Source organism: Pan troglodytes, chromosome Y (genome assembly GCF_028858775.2).
Source record: "Pan troglodytes isolate AG18354 chromosome Y, NHGRI_mPanTro3-v2.0_pri, whole genome shotgun sequence".
Taxonomy (NCBI): Eukaryota; Metazoa; Chordata; class Mammalia; order Primates; family Hominidae; genus Pan; species Pan troglodytes.
Window position 1 is genome coordinate 5,747,980 of NC_072422.2, and position 19,944 is coordinate 5,767,923.

Here is a 19,944-nt window from a genome sequence, read left to right on the forward strand (position 1 = left end):
TGCCCCCACTTGGCCTCCCAAAGTGCTGAAATTACAGGTATGAGCCACCAAGCTGGGCCTACATAGAGAGTTTTTATTTCTTTCTAAACAATACTTGATAACTCATGTTTTTTTGCAATTATCTCTCATCTTATTTTCCATATCACTATGAAAATAGTGCAAAGATTTCTTAAAATTATTTTATGTTTCTTCCCCTGTTAAATTATTCTCTTGTTATTTATTCTTCCAGTGTGTGTGTGTATATATCAGTGTGTGTGTGTGTGTCTACTAGTGCATATGTTTCTTCATTTCTTTGCCTTCCTTGTTTAGGCATATGTAAGTGTAAGTATACAATAATATAATTAAACTGTTGGATATTTTACTTGATGCAAAACATCCAAAGCAGCACAATTTTTGAAAGTATATTTTGTATAGTTTTGACTAGCCACTAAAGAAAGCAGGATTGCAAGTAAACCTCTAGGTCTCACTAAGTATAAATATAATTATAACAATTCTATACCTTTTTGAGTCTTAAACTATGTTGCATGTACTGTGCTCAGTACATTATTAATCTTATGATAATAATATCTAGTAGATACCATTGTTATATTCTCTTTGTTGATTTGGTAAATTTCAAAGTTTAAGCAATCTAACTTCACACAGTTATTAAGTGGTGAAGGTTAGATTTTTTCTTTCTTTGCCTAACTTTATATTGTACAAATCACCACAATTATTATAGTATCTTGTAGACATTAAGCTTTTGGTCAAATTATTTTTAACTGCTGCCCTAAAAAAAAAAAGTAGCCTATTTGCACAGCAAGCAAAATGTTTCATGATATTGTCCTCCCTGCCTGTGTCCACTACTTACATTCCCTGATCTTTGTGTAGGACTAAATAGTCCTAGTTCACTGATCACAAGAAAATGCAGATTATTCCACCAAGTTGATTTTTACTTGTAACACTGCATGTTTCTGCACATTCTCCCAGCAAATATTATTCTGTGTTTGTGTTTTTGCTTTTCTTTCCACTACACAGGTTTGGTTTTAATAAATCCATTCATCTGCACCTGTATTATCTTTGCCTAGAAAATGTTTCTTAGTAGCATATGTAATAGATTAAAAATCATTTTCAACATTGTTTTTTACAATGCCTTTATAAAAGTTAGTTTTCTCTGAGAACAAACTATTTATGAAGGGAAGATGTTTTGGTTTAAATCCTGATGTTTTCAGTAATAGACTTCTAAAACTTTGTACCTTTTACATGCTTATAAATTAAGTTTCCCACTTTGCAAATTAGGCCTAAAAATTATACAAATGTTATAGGACTTCTAAAAGTACATGGTACAAAATACATGTAGATATTTTATCAAAGAGATTGATCCTTATTATTATTTAGAAAATGACATTATGTGTATCCTCTTTTAAAAAGACAGTGAAGCATTCTCTCATACATCTTGTGACATCAAACATAATGTATTATTTACATTTCTATTTTTCCTGTGTTGTAATATCCCTAGATTTTTACTAATTATTTTTATTAGTTATCAATTAAGTATAATATACTACTCAATTACATATATTAATAAATACATTCCCTTAAGTAAATATCAATTGATACATAGGGAAAAATTATCTGTTCAAAATTGAAAAAGAGTAAAGCATAATGTAGACAGAGCCCTGGTCAAATTCATGTTTTTCTGCTAAGAATGTGACAAAAATAATGTGAGAATAAAATGCTACATTGGGTTTTGGTAACAAAGAAGCTAATAATGCCAATAGATTTGTAACTATAATTTAAGAAACATTTTTCTAAAATATACATAAACATATACAAATGTCTTTACATTCAGAGCATGCTTTTACTGTTAGGTTATTCATCAGAAAAGAAAACGTTGGAAATATAAATTAGGATATTTATGCAGACACATTCAGCTCTAGATTGTTATGGTATAGTTTATGAACTAAATAATTCATAAGTGTGAGTATAGAATGTATAGCTTTAATTTGTTACAATTAATATAAAACACTTAAAAAGGGGTTTTGAGAAAGCATCTTGTAAAGAATTGTTCTTTCGCATTCTGATATGCACAGTTAATAGACAAACCCAGGAAACAAGTTTGGATTGCATTATGTAAATATTTCAATGTATTTTCTTATGTTACATTTTATTTTGCAATAAAATTCATATAATGGAATAATTTTACCATGGACAATATAATTGTTCAGCTAATAAAATATTTTTTTCAGGAATATAAATGTCGTTTATTTTACTAGAGCTCTGTTAACTAAGGATGTTATTTATTATACATAAATTGAGGATAGGGAAATTGCCTAAGTGTGTATATTGTTTTTGTTAATTTTGGAAGTTTGGGTCAAATTTAGAGGCAAAACTGGCTGGGCTTCTGAGTTGGATGGGGGTTTGGGGAAATTTTCTGTCTAGCTAAAGGATCATAAATCCACCAATCAGCACTCAGTGTCTAGCTAAAGGTTTGTAAAAGCACCAATCAGCACTCTGTAAAAATGGAACATCAGCTCTCTGTGAAATGGACTAAGAAGCTCTCTATAAAAATGGACCAATCAGCTCTCTGAGAAATGGACCAATCAGCAGGATGTGGGTGGGGCCAAATAAGGGAATAAAAGCTAGCCACCGGGGCCAGTAGCAGCAACCCACTTAGGTCACCTTCCACACTGTGGAAGCTTTGTTCTTTTGCTCTTTGCAATAAATCTCACTGCTGCTCACTCTTTGGGTCTGCACTACTTTTATGAACTGTAACACTCACTGTGAAGGTCTTCAGCTTCACTCCTGAAGCCAGTGACATCACAAACCGATCGGCAGGAGCAAACAACTCTGGACACACCACTTTAAGAACTGTAACACTCACTGTGAAGATCTGTGGCTTCACTCCTGAAGACAGTGAGACAACAAACCTACCAGAAGGAAGAAACTCCAGCCACATCTGAACATCTGAAGGAACAAACTCTGGACACACCAACTTTAAGAACTGTAACACTCACTGCAAGGGTCTGTGGCTTCATTTTTGAAGTCAATGAGACCAAGACCCACCAGAACGAACCAATTCCAGACACATTTTGGTGACCACAAAGGGTTAACCACCAAGAGGTGAGTATTATCAGACCCCTTTCTCTTGCTATTCTGTCCTATTTTTCCTTAGAATTTGGGGTTAAATACCGGACACCTGTTGGCCAGTTAAAAGTGACTAGCATGGCTGCTAGACTAAAGACTTGAGTGTCAGGCTTTCTGGGAAAGAGATCTCTAACAACCCCTGACTCTTTGGAGTTGGGAGCGTTGGTTTGCCTGAAACCAGCTTCCTCATTTCCTGTACTTCTGGGCTGAGCAGAGAGTCAACAGAGAGGAAAGCCATTCAACTCCAGAGTCCCAACAACAAGTTCGGTGACCCTGCAGCCATGAACAGAGCTCTCAAAGTCATGTCACCCAAGTGAGACTCACCCATCTATCCTATCTATCCTGACTCTTGCCTCCTGGGTCCTAATGTTGGTCAGACAAACCCTGCCGCCTCTCCTCTCTGAGGCTAGTCCCATTTCTAAAAACCACTCCCTGTCTCTGGTGCTTTTCTAGTTTCTCCTGTAAGAGTTATTTCTAGTATAAACTTCAGGACTCTGCTACCTTCTTTAGGCACTTGTGCTCACCAATCAGACAGACATAATTTTTGCCCAAAGCCCCATCATATGGGGGACTATCTGGAATTTTAGGATCCCTCCTCAGAAAAAAAGGGCCTAACAAAAGCTATTCCTGAAGCTAGGATATGGAGACCCTCAGAAATTGTATCCTTCCTACTCATATAAATGAGGACAAAAAGGCATCACTCTGCCAACTCTGGAGATCCCTCCATCCCTGAGGGTGTGGCCCTCCACTTCATTTTTGGGGCATAACATCTTTATAGGACATGGGTGAGGTCCCAGTAATAACAGGAGAATGCTTAGAACTCTAACAGTTTTTGAGAATGTGTCAGTAAAGGCCACTAAATCCGACCTCCCTTTGTCCTACTTGTGGTCTAGGATGAAAACTAGTGTTTCTGCTGCTGCATCGGTGAGTGCAACTGTTCTGATTATCAGGGTCCAGGGACTGTTGTGGGTTCTTGGGCAGGGGGAGAAACAAACCAACCAAAACCTCAGGTGGTTTTGTCTTTCAGATTGGAAACACTCAGGAATCAACAGGCTCACCCTTGAAACGCATCCAAGCTATTGGGACCAATTTGACCTGAAAGCACTGAAAAAGAGTGGCTCATTTTTTTTTTTTTTCACTACAGTCTGGCTCCAATATTCTCTCTCTGATGGGGAAAAATGGCCACCTGAGGGAAGTATAAATTACAATACTATCCTGCAGCTTGACCTTTTCTATAAGAGGGAAGGCGAATGGAGTGAAATACCTTATGTCCAAGCTTTCTTTTCATTGAAGGAGAATACACAACAATGCAAAACTTGCAATTTACATCCCGCAGGAGGTCCTTTTGGCTTACCCCCATATCCTTCCCTCCCTATAGCTCCCCTTCATATTAATGATGAGCCTCCTTTAATCTACCCACCCAGAAGGAAAAAAAAATCAAGGAAATTGCCAAAGGACTACAACCCCCCTGCCGGGCTGTCAGTTATGTCCCATTTAAGCTTCGGGGGAGGAGAATTTGGCCCAACCCAGGTGCATATCCCTTTCTTCTTCTCTGATTTAAAGCAGATCAAGGCAGACCTGGGGAAGTTTTCAGATGATACTGATAGGGACATAGATGCCCTACAGGGTCTAGGGTAAACATTTGATCTCAGTTGGAGAGATGTCATGTTATTGTTAGATCAAACCCTGGTCTTTAATGAAAAGAATGTGGCTTTAGCGGCAGCCCCAGAGTTTGGAGATACCTGGTATCTTAGTCAAGTAAATGATAGAATGACAGCCAAATAAAGGGACAAATTCCCTTCTGGTCACCAAGCCATCCCCTGTATGGATCCCCACTGGTTCCTCAACTCAGATCATGGGGACTGGAGTCATAAACATCTGTGGACCTGCGTTCTAGAAGGACTAAGGAGAAATAGGAAAAAGCCCAAGAATTATTCAATGATGTCCATCATAACTCAGGGAAAGGAAAAAAAATTATTCTGCCTTCCTTGAGCAGCTATAAGAGGCTTTAAGAAAATATATTCCCCTGTCACCTGACTCACTCGAGGGTCAATTGATCCTAAAAGATAAGTTTATTACCCTATCGGCCACAGATATCAGGAGAAAGCTCCAAAAGTGAGCCTTCGGCCCTGAACAAAATCTAGAGGCATTATTAAACTTGGCAACCTCGGTGTTCTATTACAGGAAACAAGAGGAGCAGGCCCAAACGGAAAAGCAAGATCAGAGAGAGGTTGCAGCCATAGTTATGGCCCTCAGACAAACAAACCTTGGTGTTTGAGAGAGGGACAGAAAATGGAGCAGGCCAATCACCTAGTAGGGCTTGTTATCAGTGTGGTTTACAAGGACACTTTAAAAAAAGATTGTCCAATGAGAAACAAGCTGCCTCCTCACCCAGGTCCGCAATGCCAAGGCAATGACTGGAAAGCACACTGCCCCAGAGTGCAATGGTTCTCTAGGCTAGAAGCCCCCAACCAGATGATCCGACAACAGGACTGAAGATACCTGGGGCAAGGGCCAGCTCATGTCATCACCCTCACTGAGGCGGGGATACTTTTAAAAATTGAGGGCCAGGAAATTGACTTCCTCCTGGACACTGGAGCAGCCTTCTCAGTGTTAATCTCCTGTCCTGGATGACTGTCCTCAAAGTCTGTTACCATCCGAGGAATCCTGGGACAGCCTGTAACCAGTATTTTCTCCCACCTCCTCAGTCTCAGTAATTGGGAGACTTTGCTCTTTTCACATGCCTTTCTTGTTATGCCTGAAAATCCCCACCCTTATTAGGGAAGGATATATTATCTAAAGCTGGAGCTATTATCTACATGAGTATGGGGAACAAGTTACCCATTTGTTTCCTCCTGCTTGGGGAGGGAATAAACCCTGAAGTCTGGGCATTGGAAGGACAATTTGGAAGGGCAAAAAATGCCCGCCCAGTCCAAATCAGGCTAAAAGATCCCACCACTTTTCCTTATCAAAGGCAATATCCCTTAAGGCCTGAAGCTCATAAAGGATTGCAGGATATTGTTAAACATTTAAAAGCTCAAGGGTTAGTAAGGAAATGCAGCAGTCCCTGCAATATCCCAATTCTAGGAATACAAAAACTGAATGGCCAGTGGAGACTAGTACAAGATCTTAGACTCATCAATGAGGCAGTAATTCCTCTATATCCAGTTGTACCCAACCCCTGTACCCTGCTCCCTCAAACACCAGATGAAGTTCACTGTTATGGGCCTTCTTTATTCTCCTGCACTCTGACTTCCAGTTTCTCTTTGCCTTTGATGATCCCACAGATCACACATCTCAATTTACATGGATGGACTTGCCCCAAGGGTTTAGAGATAGCCCTGTTTGGTCTATCTGTTTGGTCAGGCACTGACCAAAGTTCTAGGCCACTTCTCAAGTCCAGGCATTCTGGTCCTTCAGTATGTGAATGGTTTACTTTTGGCTACCAGTTTGCAATCTTCATGCCACCAGGCTACTCTAGATCTCTTGAACTTTCTAGCTAATCAAGAGTACAAAGTGTCTAGGTTGATGGCCCAGCTTTGCCCACAGCTAGTCAAATATCTAGACCTTATCCTAGATAGAAGGACCAGAGTCCTCAGCAAGGAATGAATACAGCTTATATTGGCTTACCCTCACCATAAGACACTACAACTGTTGTAGGGGTTCCTTGGAATCACTGCCTTTTACCAACTATGGATCCCCAGTTACAGCAAGATAGCCAGGTCCCTCTGTATTCTAATGAAGGAGAACCAGAGGGCAAATACTCATTTAGTAGAATGGGAACCAGAGACAGAAACAGGCTTCAAAATCTTAAAGCAGGCCCTAGTACAAGCTCCAGCTTTAAGCCTTCCTACAGGACAAAGCTTCTCTTTATACATCACAGAGAGAGCAGGGATAGCCCTTGGAGTCCTTATTCGGACTCTTGGGACAACCCCACAACCAGTGGCATATCCAAGTAAAGAAATTGATGTAGTATCAAAAGGCTGGCCTTACTGTTTATGGGTAGTTGCGGTAGTGGCCGTCTTAGTGTCAGAGACTATCAAAATAATACAAGGAAAGGATCTCGCTGTCTGGACTACTCATGATGTAAATGGCTTACTAGGTGCCAAAGGAAGTTTATGGCTATCAGAAAACCTCCTGCTTAGATACCAGGTGCTACTTCTTGAGGGACTGATGCTTCAAATACACATGTGTATGGTCCGCAACCCTGCCATTTTTCTCCCAGAGGATGGGGCACCAATTGAGCAAGACTGCCAACAAATTATAGTGCAGAATTATGCTGTCCGAGATGATCTCTTAGAAGTCCCCTTAGCTAATTGTGACCTTAACCCATATACTGCTGGAAGTTCATTTGTGGAGATTGGAATACAAAGGGCAGGTTATGCCCTAGTTAGTGATGTGACCATACTTGAAAGTAAGTCTCTTCCACCAGGGACCAGCGCCCAGTTAGCAGCAGTAGTGGCACTTACCCAAGCCTTAGAACTGAGAAAGGGAAAAAGAATAAATGTGTATACAGATATGCTCCCCTTTCCCTGCTTCCTCGCTAAGGGTGGTACATATGGGTTTCTAAGCTTTTTAGCTGGGTACACTGCTAGCCTCAACTGTTCCTTCAGCTCGTGGTGACACAGGGTCACGAACAGGTGGTTTCTTAGAAAATCAGGGAAATGAAGAAAAAAGATCTTAATTTTAATCAGAGAAGACATGTTTGTATTTCAGGAGAAAGAATAGAGGAAATGTGGTATTTCAGACCATTTATCTGAGGCTTTTTTTCACAAATGTTAAGAAATGTTATAATAGTTAGTATGAGTGAACTTATGTATATGAATATAACAGCATGTCTGAAAGTGTTGGATATCCATTTGTCCTACTGAAAAACATCCTTATTTTCTGTTTCTTTGCACAGATTAGTTTGTTCACAGGAATACAAAGACCTCAGAATTTTTGGATATTGTCTATAAAAGAGGACGGGTTTTCAATGTGTGGGTATTGAATTATGGGAGGAAACAGTAGGGAGAGAACTCCTTAGTGCTATTAAGAAACTCACTTTTGTTAAACTCATTCTTCCAGTTTCTGTCGGACATGTTCCATGTGTGGGCAGGTTGTGGGAGATGGAGCTGGGGTACCATTTTTTCATGGGCATTTTTTTTGATAAAGCAGTTTTTCTCTGTGAATGTGGTCATAATTCAACTATATAGGCAATATACTTAACCACTGTGATTAAAAACTTGTACTTTTACTCATCACATGTCAAATTTGTGATTTGCTTGACAGGAATTATGAAATTTTGACATAAATTGCATTACTTTAGTGTATGAGAAAGTCTGGGGCCATAAATAATCTCCATTTAAATTTATCTCTGTAAAGCATTTAATTATCTCCTTCCCTGTATGACAGTATTTGAAACATGTTTCATCTATCTCTGACACCTTAAATAATTTAAACAGAATAAGCGGGTGTAATTGAGATAAATGGTGATAGATAGCTTAAAAGGGAGACAAAATAAATGCTTTTAAGTTATTCTATTAACTTGGCACACTGACTTAGTCTTATAATCCCACCAATTTGGAAGAGGAGGTGTGAGAATGACTTGAAGTCAGAAGTTGGAGGCCATACTGTCTAATATAATTAGCTCCATTAATCTATTGTCCTTTTTCACCAGGGGTCAGTTTAGTGGAAGGCATTTTTCCACAGACAAGAGGTGGGTTGGGGGAGAAGGTGGCGAGGTGGACAGTTCCAGGAGGAGTAGCGGGTAGGGAGGGGCTTTGGGTCAGAGCAGTGCGACAGGGGGCAGTGGTGGGGCAGCGGGGCTGCCAGGGCGATAGGGCAAGCCAGTGGGGAATAGGGAGGATAGATTCTGGATGAAACTGTCCCTCCTCAGGTCACACTCAGGCATTACATTCTTCTAAGAAAAGCACCACCTAGAACCTCAAATGCGCAGTTCACAGTAGGGTTCCTACTCCTGTGAGAATCCAAAGCCTTGGCTGATGTGATGGGAGGTGGGGCTCAGGCAGTGCAAGTGGTTCACCACCTGTTCTGCAGCTGGTTTCCTAACAGGCCATAGACAGGTGCAGGCTGGATACTAGGGTATGGGGATCCCTGATCTATTGTATATTTCAAATCACTGAAATATTGTCAAAAGTTAAAAGTGTTCTTCCCCAAGAAAGCATGTATTTTAATTAGCTTGATTTAAACATTTATTAAAATATCAAGCTGGCCGTAGTGGTTCACACTTGAAATCTCATCATTTTGGTAGCACCAGGCCAGAAGACGGCTTGAGCCCAAATGTTCGAGAGCAGCTTGGGTACCATGGGGAAACCTGTGTCTATTAAAGAAACACAAAAAATTGGCTACTAGCTCTGGTAGCGAGCGCCTTAAATATTTGGGAAGCTGAGATGTGAGAGGATCACTTGTGGATCAGTAAGGAGGCTGCAGTGAGCAGTGCACTTTGGCAACAGGAAATTTCCATCTCAAGAAGAAAGATACACAAAACATCACATTGTATAGTATAAATATATAGTTTTCAAATAAAATTATTTAAATGGGGCATCCTGTGTATTGGAGCTTAAGAACATCACAATAGCTTTTCTCATCTCATTTTTACAAACAAGTTTTTGTCAGGTATGTACTAAAATGCAGCATTTGTTCATGAAGCTACTGCCCCTTTCACTCTGCATGTTACAAATTTTACGTATTTAAAGTAAGAAATACTAAAAAGATGTCAGCCTCTGTAAGGGAATTTCACTTGAGTTTTCAACACACTATGTAATAAAATTTTATCTTTTTGTCTTATTTGTTGTTATCTAAATATAGATTCATTTTTTATTTTATTTATTTATTTATTTATTTATTTATTTATTTATGTTTACTGTTTACAGCAAAATGGTGGAAGCAGATCAGCCTGCCAAGCTTTTCATTGGTGGCCTCCATTTAGAAACCAATGAAAAGATGCTTAAAGCGGTATTTGGGAAGTATGATCCCATATTGGAAGGCAACTGTTTACATATATATGTGTGTGTGTGTGTATTTATGTGTGTGTGTATACATATATCTTGGTTATATACAGATTTTCCAAAGTAAATATATACTCAACATATTTACTGAATACATAAATTAAAATATGTATTTGTTTTTAAACTGTTATTTTCAAGTTTTTCTTTGTTATTGGGAAAATTCTCATGGCAGCAGGTGAAGGGTCTGTGGTAAAGGTCACCTACTACTGAGAAAGGAAAATGAGCAAAAGTAAATGTGTTGTGGAGGTTGGGAACAATTTGGAATGAAATAGGCTTAATATAGAGGCAACTTAGTATTAAGAATCACAGTAATGATGTGAAATGCATTTTTTTTGGTTCGTTAGTACTATGGTTAGTCCGTGATATAAATGTAAAATATTTTCATATATTTTAGCTCTTCCGATAAATGATTGGGCAACCAGCAAGTTCAGAGGCTTTATATTTATTTTGAGAACCTCCTAATGCTAAGAATGCTGTTGAAGATGTGAATGGGAATTTAAGAGTCCCTTATTAATAATATCCTTACTGTTCTTCACTTAACAGCATTTCAAGGTCTTTTTAGAATTACTGAACTTTTGAAGGCAGCATGTCATATGCTCTGAAATGTTTTAGCCATCCTCTTCTCTTTGCCTTATAAATGCAAGTGTAGTTGGAAGGATACTGGAAAAAATGTTACATAAATTAATACTTGGCAATCCTATTTGTTTGTTAGTATTTCGATCCAAGGGCAAATAGATTTTAAAGCTTTCAAGCAGCTTTAAAACTTAGAAGAAACCCTCACAAAAATGACAGAAATAAGACAGCATTTATTAAATACTATTAATGGAATTACTTCCAATTCATGGAAATACTTCTATAGCATAGACAATCTATGGATAGACAGCTAGACAGACTTATAAGATGGAAATCTTCTGTAAAGAGACATTTAGACAGACTCACAAACAGGAAAGATTCTTTCCCATTTTCTGAAAATATATTCTTGAGAAAGTATATTTAAATAAAGCCTTTACATTTAAGGAAGTGTTAAGTACTTGAATGTAGAAAATAATATGAGAACATTGAAGTTGGGCAACAGAACTACTAATTGGCATTTTTGCCTCACCCTTGCTCTTTTTCTCATAAAAAGGTTTTTACCCTGTCACCAGAGTGATTTATGTAACATGAATACCTAATTACTAATTTTCCCAGTGTGTTTGTGGACTTATTTTGATAGAACCTATGGTCTCTTTGTTTTATTGCATCTTAAATTCTAGGGATTGTGTGTTTATTACCATTTTAAACTTTTGCATAATTCTATTACCTACTGAATTTATTTATATTACTATCAAAATCATTGCATTCTTTACACTTTGGAGTTTTTGGTTTTATACCATCATCCCAATCTGTTTTTAGTCCCTGTTACTCTTTATGCTATCAGCACTTCTAGTCCCTTCTTCTCTAGCTTGTTTTAGTAATGTATCTCTGAAATCTCTCCCAGAAAGCGGCTAGAACAAATACTACCAAAAGCCTAAATGAGAAGAATGGCAATCACTGTGCCTTCTTTCACTTCCTTTAGTGATTTCTGTAATTATTCTCTCAAAGTAGGCTGGAGACAGATCTCTATGAGCCAATCATAGAGAGATAGCACTCCCCAAGACATTTTCCCTGACTTCCTCCAGCAAAATTTCCTGCAGTCTCTGTTTAGAAGGAAGCAGAGAGTCAGAATACATACAAGCCTAAATGAGAAGAAAAGCACTTCCCACACTCACTTCCCTGGCATGCTCTAATAGCAAATTTCTGCCAACCCTTGCTGGTCTCTGAAATCCTGAATGGAAGAGATAGCACTCCCCTTCTGTCACCAAACAGCATGCTTGCTTCACAGGCTTGTTCCAGTAACAAATCCCACCAGCTATTCTCCCTGGACAGATTTTTGGTAAAGTATAAATGTAACAGTGTACACCTCTCAGGCCTTCTTGCCTTCTTCTCTGCCTTGCCACAGAAAGAAATCTGACTTGCAGTTTCTTTCTGAAAGAAACTTGTGTGACTTTGGCAACGCAGAATGAGAAAACAGGCACTCTGCACTACCTTTTCCCTGGCTTACTCTGGTGAAAAATCAAGGTCTGTAGTCCCTGCCTGGAAGTAGTTTCTGCATACATCATCTGTCACAGATTTTACACATGTACCTAAGAGACTTGTCTTAAATTATCTACTTCTGGAAGTGAATGGGACTCTGTATTCTGAATCTCCTATATTACAGAGAACAAGATTGTCAACGTTGTAAATGCTCAGTGGCTAACTGTCCAGATTCAGAGTGAGCATAGTGAATGACTGTAGAGGTGTCAGTCCTGGACACTATTCTTGGCATAAGGCAAAACTAGTTGGAGATAAACTCTGAATCTAAGCTTCTTCATAAGTAATGTACATCGAATCCCAAAACCTTTTAGCTGCATATCATGGGGCTGGTTACTATTTTGCCTATGTCAAAGAAATAGTTTGATTTCCCACACCATATAATCCAGGGGGTCATAAGAAGGAAGACAGTGAGCTGGACAATCATAGAATTGAGAATCACCTGGAATCTCTGGTTTCAGTGATATGGAAATGAAATTTCCTACATAGGTTGAGTTAAGGAAAACAGAGAAAGATGGTTGTCTTCATCAACTTGCAGAAACCAACTCATAGTCAAGACAAATGGGACTGGTGGTAGTGAGTACTGGAGAGCAGGGTGGTGAGGGAATGCAGTGCAGAAAAAAATATGTTCTGAGGTAATGAACAAAAGAAATCCACAGAATTGGACTCTGACAAAATGAAAGTACATAATGTCCTTGACAGGGAAATCAAAACAAAAAGCACTTAACATAAGTCAGTAGGGCAATGCATTTAAAAACTGAGAAGTTTAACAAAGAAGTAGAAAATATTTCAAGGTATCAAACAGAAATCAAAGAAGTGAAAAATATAGGAACCTGAGTCAAAAATTAGATACAGGGGCCGAACAGTAAACTGGATCAAGTAGAACAAAGGATAAGCACAATTAAGCCAAGTCTTTGAAAATAATCAAACTGGAGGATAAAAATGAAAGAGAAAAATAAGGAATCATGAAGATAGCCTAAGGCACTATGGAACATTAGGAAGCAGAATGATAACATATGGAGTGCTATAAGGAGAAGACAAACATGAAAGAAGAGAAAAATAATTGACATATATTTTTAAACAAATAAATAAAAGGGTGGGTGCAATGGGTCGCACCTGTAATCCCAGTACTTTGGGAGGCTGAGGTGGGAGCATCACCTGAGGTCAGGAGTTTGAGACCAGCCTGGCCAATAGGCAAAACCCCATCTCTAGTAAAAATACAAAAAAATTACCCAGGCTTGGTGGTGGTGGCCTGCAATCCCAGCTACTTGGGAGACTGAGAGTGGAGAATCACTTGAACCCCTAAGGCAGAGGTGGCAGTGGGCTGAAATTGCTCCACTGCACTCCAGCATGGGTGACAGATCAAGACTCAATCTCAAGAAATAAATAAATAGATAATAAAATAAAAACAACAACAAAAGGATAAAGATGGCTGCTTGAGTCACTTAAGACTCATCTCCTCCACAAAGAAGGTCCAAAATAGCAAACAGATAACTATGCATTGAATTGAACATCCTTGGAAGAATGCTGGAATTCAGTAGGAAAGTGACTGTGACTCTCTGAGACATGAAAACTGGGGTTGGCAGCAGTATAGAGATGGATCAAAGCAGTCAGCTGAAATTGGCTCAAAACCAAAAGGAATTCTCTACTGTGGGAGAAAGAAAGACCACATTTACAATCTTAGATGCAGAGAATCCCCTTTGCCCTATGAGGACAGATCCTAAGCCTAATTCAGAGACCTGCCTGACATCCACACAACTATATTGTCCCAGAAAGGGAACTCACGCAAGACTCCATGTGTGCAGAGGCTCACAATGCTGGTGCATGGCCCAATATTGAGGGTGACATTGGGAAAAGGCTGACAGGCTTTTGTCCAGGGGTCCAATATCTCCTGCATCTCCATATCCTGGGTCCTTGCTGACATGCCCTCTTGTACACCCAGAGTCCTCAGTGTCACAACTTCAGCTGGATGAAGCAATATGGCTGGGTCCATGGTGCAGCATCCTATATCTCAGGGAATAGGCATTCCAGCATATTTGAAAGGCTGCCTCAAAACAGAGGGGACAAAAATGTGTGACCCATAAAGCATGGGAAACACCTGCCTGAAGATGCTGCCACTGAGGCACCAACTCCTCCCAGCCCTTCAGCAACAAGACAACAACACACCAATGAGTGTCATATCAGGACCCACAACCCAGAAGCTAAGCTGCTACTGCCACTATAGCCACACACTTGTACAACATGGAGGACCAAAGACTGGCCCACCTAGCCCACAGCCACCACAGTAGGGCCCTTCCATGCTCCCTGGGACCCCTAGGACTGACCTTCCCAATGCAGTGCCATAGCTGGTGTCTCCTGATGCTACCCAGGAGCCTGAGTACAAGCCTTCCCAGCACAGTCTCACCAGAGGCTCTTAAAACAATTACAACCTAAGCCATTAAGGCACCCTCATACAATTCTGATATTGTGTGTAGCTAAATAAATAATATGAAGACCATACTATGCTACTTACCCAGAACCAAAGTCAAAGTACTCTGCCCAATCGACATTATAGATGCATGAAAAGGGAATAGTTTTGTACCAGTGCTTTCTTTTAAATTTCATATAATTTTCTCACATGGATATGCAGATTAACAGCCAGCAGAAGACCTGCATGAACTACCCTTTTTTGCCTGTCTGGGGTTATCTTTTTGTGTGGGTCCTCTACCTTTTCTGGCATTTTGCTCTACAAATTTTAGCTTTCTTGTATAGTTGAACTCTGATTTTAGTCTTCTCAATCAAGTCATACCCACTAACTTGTAGCCTGGTGATAATCAGGGTTCATCCGTACACTGTCTTGGTTCATCTTTTCTGAGAAATTATTGTTTTGTGCTGCCTGTAAGTGAACGTAGAAAAATCTTTGTTTCATATTTCTGTCTAGTTTTATACTTATTTAACCGAGGAGGGTAAATATGGGCCCCATTACCCCATTACAGTTAGTGGCATAACAGGGGTCTTGGAAGGCTTTCAGAAGTTATTTTTGAAGACACAATGCAAATTCTATTTGCATAATGAACTTAGATAAAATACAGCCAAGAAAATAATGTTAGCAAAAATCAGAAACTACAGAAATATTTTTAGTGAGTTATTATGCTCAGACTTAAAAGAATCAAAAAAAAACAGACCAAAGGGTAAAATACACATATTCTAACTTTAATCTGGGATACTAAAGTTATTCAGACAGTTATGCAAATAAAATTCAAATGCAGTTGAAACATTTGTATAAGCTCATCTATATACTACTTTCTGTGTCAAAAGAATAAATACAGATGAAAATTTCAGAAATAACATAAAAACTGGCTTATTATATTTAAAAAAAATCCCACATTTATTTTATTGTATTTTACCTTTTTGAAATAGAGTCTGGTTCTCTGGCCCACGCTGGAGTGCAATGGTGCAATCTTGGCTTTCTGCAACCTCTTCATCCTGGAGGCAGTTTTTCTGCCCGCTGCGTAGTTGGGACTACAGGCATATGTCACCAGACCTGGCAAAGTTTTTTATATTTTTAGTAAAGATGAGCTTTCACCATGTTGGCCAGGCTGGTCTCATTTGAGATACACCTGCCTCAGCCTCCCAAAGTGCTGGTATTACAGGCATGCCTGGTGAAAAAAAAAAATTCCACATTTTAAAATAAAATAGAATACAGATTATTGTGGACATTACCATTTTTATATCGGTCACTTGAAAAATGGAAATTTATTGTGAATTTATTTTCCATTTGAAAAAAAGTAGTTTAACAAACTAGGACATGAATTCCATTCTCTCAGCCCCTGTGGTAACAAAGCTTTTTTTTTTCCAGCTGCATTTGCTAAATATATTATGAATGGCATGAGAGTACTAGCTAGGAAAGTAGATTATAAAGATAAATGCAAGAAGCATTACATTATTTCCCCAACCAGGTGCAAATGTGGCATTATGTTTATTATATCCATAAACACCAGGACACCAGCTGCTCTCTACTCTCAGAGGGCATGATATTTCTTCTTCTTCTGGCACCAGCCACCACCTCCAAAGGAAAGAAACTCTCACAAGCCTGAATTAAACAGGGGGAGCTTTCACCAGTGCTGCAGATAAAACAGTAGGACCTGATAGCTTTCTGCTGACAGTGTGGTTCCAAAAAAAAAAAAAAAAAAAAAAAAAAAAAAAAAAAAACTAAAGTATAAAAGACATGACATGAAACTCAGACATTAAAAAGAATTCTTTGGATATTAAAAATTATAGTTTTCTGATATTTTATAACAGTTATATCTATTTCCTCTGGCAGTGTTTCACTCAGTGGGAGTGAAAACAAAGAGACTTAAGTCCCTAGACAGACTGAATAATATATGGCTTACTCTCTTCCATTAGCACTTTTGTACAATGAAATAATACAAAAGGAAATTGTGTTATTGCATTGTACAACATGCAATGTACAAAATGTGTTCTACAAAATTGTGTTGTTGCATTGTACAAAATGTACAATGTGTTAGCTTATGTTAAAATCAGAAACACCATTCGAATGCCATAAAAATATGAGATGTATATTATTCTTTAGTTTATGGGTTTTATTATATTCTATCAATTGTGAGATTAGACTTTTTTTCCTCTTAATAAAAATATAATACTACACCTTCAAAAAAACCCTGAGAAGTGCTATCCTGAGCATCTTGATTTCAACATTCTTGGATACTGGCCACAAATTACTAAGTTACTGTTTGATACTGGAAAAAAAAAAAACATCCGAACACATATCCCACTAAGATATGGAAGTACATCATTCCGAGATTTACAAATTTTAATATGATGATTGCCTAAAGGGGATTCAAAATCTTGTGGCAATTTTTTCTTCCTTCACACAAACTCACTTTAACACTTTGTTGAATTCCCGTCGTGAACTCACACATGCACACACACCCCACCCCACCATGTTCTCCAGAGGAAACACTGTTGGCTCTGTCCTGGTGAAGGGTAGAAAACTCAAAATCAATTGAGTCCCCATCAATAAGCTCATAGGTTGGTACCTCTAGACTCCTCTGAAACAAGTAGAAGAAGCTTCAGAAAAGTTTCCAGAAAAAAAGTCTAGATTCATAATTTAGCCCTGATACTTAGGAAAGTTGATGCTGGTATTTATTTATTGTTTAACCTTCATTTCATCATTTGTAAGATGACTAAAATATTCTGTGCCATTTCTTACCCAGTGATTTTTATCATAATCAGGTTAGACAAGATATGTAGAAATCTGGAAATTGTTTATAAAATTTAATATTTCTATTTTTGGAAGGTTTATATTTGGTATATGTAGCAAATGTGCATGCCTTTCTATGTGCCAGTCAATGTTCTAGGTAGCCTAAGTTTTTTACTCATTTAATCATCCCAACCTCTGTATGAAGTATAAATGATTATCAGCCCCATTTGATGTATCAGTAAACTAAGACACTGAGAGACAAAGTAATTCCTTTATAGTATTAATACCTACACTATACCAATATTTTATGGATGTCACTGACTGAATTCATGCCATGCATATGCTATTCCGTGCTTAGGCTGTAAGACCAATAGACTGGTATATAAATTGGTTTAGCTATGCAATGTAAAAGAGAGATTCCACATAGAAACCCTCAATATACAGTGCGAGCCAATCAAAGAAAATGTTAGAAGAGAGAAATCAAAATATCTAAATTGTCTAAATGGAAACAATTGACTTTGGCCATGGAGGAACAAAGCATAATGATAGTGACCTGCTCTTGAACAGCCATTAACTGCTTAAGGTTGGGTGCTTCGATTGTCTTTGGTTGTTATAATTATAGTGCTTGTAAGCAATAGCAGAAACTAAAAATGTGGCAAAGAAGTATTTGATATATGGCACACCATATTGTTGGAGTAAGATGATGAAATGAAACGGTTACTAAATTAAATTGAGCAGGGAGAGATGGGAATACAAAGAAGTAGGTATCACAAAATTGCTCAGATAATGTAGAAAGAGCTACAAGAATGCATCAGAGTAATTCTACCCATAATGTACAATTTAACTAAAACACCACATCCTTAAGAGCTAACCTTAAGTAGGCGTGGCACCAATGATACCTTTGCGGGGAAAGTAGAAATTTAGATGCATTTACAGAGTGTGTTATGGCATATTTGCGACTTCCCTTCAGCTACTCGATCTCTCTGTTTTTTTATGACTACTTTTTTAGAGATTTTAATATTGCTTCCCAGTTACCAATTACCTAATCACATAACATTAGTTTCTAGCATGCACTTTAGCTGCCAGAAGGAGAGATGACTTTGGTAAGGGGACATAGCTAGTTTATTTGTGATCTATCACTGAGTAACAAATTATAGCGAAACTTTGTGACTTAAAAAAACATCATTAGTTATTTCACACTTTCTGTGGGTCTGGAAACTGGGCATAGTTTTCAGGGTATGTCTGGCTCAAGGCTTCTCATGAGATTGCAATCAAGGTGTTAGCCAGGATATCAGTCATTTTAAAACACGTGTTGGGAAAGATGTGCTTCCAAGCTAGTTCACATGGCTGTTGGCAGGATTTAGTTCTTCGTGGGCTGTTGGGCTAAGGACTTGAGTTCCTAACTGGCTATTAGCTAAAGGTGGTCTCTACTGTATAGACATATGAGAGTGTTCGTAATGCAGCTCAAACATGACATCCAGCTGTCTAGGAAACAACTTGGACAGGGGATGGGTGAGGTGTTCCACAGCTGGGCTTTCACAGGTGAGATGTATAGGCAAGGTACTTTAAAATATTAGTAAAATGAATCTTTAAGGGGACCATGCATGGTGGCTTATTCCTATAATTCCAGCACTTTGAGAGGTCAAGGCAGGAAGATTTCTTGAGGCCAGGAGTCTGAGGAGTCTGGGCAACATATCAAGACCCATTTCTGCAATAAATACATAAATAAAAATTTCACTTGGCATGGTAGTGTGCCTCTGTTGTTCCAGCCACTTGGGAGGCTGAGGAGGGAGGACTATTTGAGCCCAGGATTTCAGGACTGCAGGGAGCTATAATCATCCCACTGCACTCCAGCCTGGGCAACAGAGTGAGACCCTAAATCAGGAAACAAAATAGTTAAGAGAAAACAGTGAAAGATGATGGCTAAACCAAAGTGTAAGAGAAGGTCTTTGGAAACCAGGAATTTCAGGAACTGGTATTATTTGGTGGGCCTTTGTGTGAATGTTAAAGCCACTGTAATCCTTGGCAGGCATTGGAATGGATAGGAAGATTGTGAGACTAAAGGGAGTAAAGGGAGTGGGTCATAAATTTAGGAAAGTGTACTTGAATATGATATTAGAAAGGGAGGAAGAAGAATCTGTGACCTGACTCAGGCTTTCCAATATATGAATTGTGAGAGAGTAAGTGGCCTCTGCTTGGGTGGGCTGCAAGAGAAGTAGTGACTTCTATGGAGAATCTGTGTTATTTAAGGCACAAAGGTTGAAGGTTATTCATTGAGGTTGTTGTACATAGAGAGGAGTTTCTTCATCATAAAATATTAACTCTAGAATTGCTCAACTCCCTTTCAAGCTGGCCTACTTGATAAGATGTTAGAGCAAATGCCCTCCCTTCCGTGTATTCCTTCTCCTGCATCTCATATACCCCGCTAAAGTACTCCACATATACTCTTTTATTTCAGGCTTGTTTTCTGTGAAACTCAAACTCAGATAAAGGGAAAGG